The sequence below is a fragment of the Orycteropus afer genome, unplaced genomic scaffold (assembly GCF_000298275.1).
Source record: "Orycteropus afer afer isolate SDZICR_OR568_19922 unplaced genomic scaffold, OryAfe1.0 scaffold00021, whole genome shotgun sequence".
NCBI classification, from domain to species: Eukaryota; Metazoa; Chordata; class Mammalia; order Tubulidentata; family Orycteropodidae; genus Orycteropus; species Orycteropus afer.
In genome coordinates, this window is record NW_006921608.1 from 20,935,413 (window position 1) to 20,937,382 (window position 1,970).

Sequence of the window (1,970 nt, forward strand, 5' to 3'; positions counted from 1 at the left end):
CCAGTGCATATATGGTGTTAGCGAAGAATGCTGAAAGTACCGTGGACCGCTAAAAGAACTAACAGGTCTGCCCTGGAGGAAGTGCAGCCAGAATGCTCCTTGGAGGTGAGAATGGCCAGACTTCGTCTCACATACTTTGGTCATATTGTCAGAAGGGACCATTCCCTGGAGAAGGATGTCATGCTTGGTAAGATGGAGGGTTGACCAAAGAGGGGAAGGCCCTCAACGAGGTAGACTGACATGGTGGCGGCAGCGATGGGCTCAAGTGTAGCAAGAATCGTGGAGCTGGCTCAGGACCAGGGGGTATTTCGTTCTGCTGTTCACAGGGTTGCTGAGTCAGAGACAACTCGATGGCACTTACAACAACAACAGTGAATATAAAAGTTATGTTTACATTATACTGTAGTCTGTTAAGTGTGCAACAGCATTATGAAAATGTTTGAAATACTGTGAGAATTATCAAAATGTGACATAGAGACATGAAGTGAGCACATACTGTTGGAAAAATGGCACTGATAGACTTGCTTGATGCAGGGTTGCCACAAACCTTCAATTTGTAAAAATTCAGTATCTGTGAAGCACAATATAACAGGGTATGCCTGTTATATTTTGGCCTAACAAGTACAGAGGTAACTGAAGTCTCTTACTGTTATTACTTCGTTTAGTTTTACTAGTTCTCCAAATACATATTTCTAATCACATAATATCCTAATCAGGTAAAGCAGAATACAGACACTACAAATTTTTATTACTTCAGTATGAAATTTTTAAGTACTAGTTTTTTGTTGTTGTTGTTTTGTTTTTTTACAAGCTAACAATACTGTACTGTTTCAATTAAATTAATGTTTATTACAAAAATATACACTTGTAACAAAAAAATGAGATGGCAAATCTAACGCTTTGCTTCCTACACTCTAATGACAAGTACTCATACTATCTACATCTGTGCAGTACAATATTGTGCCTACTGCCTACATGTGGATATTCAAATTTAATTAGAATTAAAAATGTTGTTTTCTCAGTTACGCCAGCTACATTTCAAGAGCTCAATAGCCATGTGAAGCCAGTGGCCACAATACTGTGAAGTTGTAGTGTAGTAAATAGTGTGGCTTTTCTACCCATAAGTCTGTAAACTCCGAGGTGGAATTTGCCATGAGCAACTGAGGAGCTCCTGATTGCTAAAGTTATCCACCTGGGGTATTTCTGTTGAGCAGTGGCACAAAGCAATGTTTCAGGAAGTTCACTCTCTCTCAGGTGCTTAGAATTCTGATGTTATGATTGGCTAGTGTGGCCACTCTGTCAGGCTCAAAAGGAGGCCTCCTAGAGGCAAAAGTTTCTCTGACTGCTGACTGAGAAGGACGTGCTGCTAAGAGAAACACACTCCTGAGAGACATGCGCTCCTGAGATACGTGCTGCTGGGGAAGAGACGCAAGAGACACATATTGCTGAGAAAGACACGTACTGCTGGGAGAGAGACTGAGCGTTTTCCCTGAACTTGAATTGTAGCCTGGTGCTTCCCTAATAAACCCCATAATCTGTGAGTTCTGTGTGGCCACTGCAGTGAATTATCAAACCCAGCAGAGAGGTGGTGGGTGCTGCAGGAGGAATAGTTGGTGTCAGGGTTGGTGAAAGGGCTGGAGGGAGGCAGCATGTCTGGCCTCACAGGATTGGGCCTTGGGCTACTGATGGTGATTCTGTCTTCCTCTTGTGGGGTTAGAGAAGGTCAGAAGATGCAGCCTCCCTACCTCTTTAGCAGAAGTGCACAACATTTCCAATCACATATTTCTCTTAAAAAATGTCTCTTCCTTTAGGGCATTTGTTGTCTAAAAAGATTTTAAAATATCTTAAAGATATTTTAAAAAACATTCCAATTCTCATTGGTTCAATGACAGATACATAGACCAATGGAATAGAATTGAGAACCCAGATATAGATCCATCGACCTATAGTCAGCTGATCTTTGACAAAGG

At 41.5% G+C, this 1,970-nt stretch overlaps 1 protein-coding gene across 1 annotated transcript in view; it reads right to left on the minus strand.

The window, feature by feature from the left end:
• The window catches only part of CIBAR1 (CBY1 interacting BAR domain containing 1), a 38,684-nt gene that overhangs the window by 25,540 nt on the left and 11,174 nt on the right, over positions 1-1,970 (minus strand). The window lies entirely within an intron of this gene.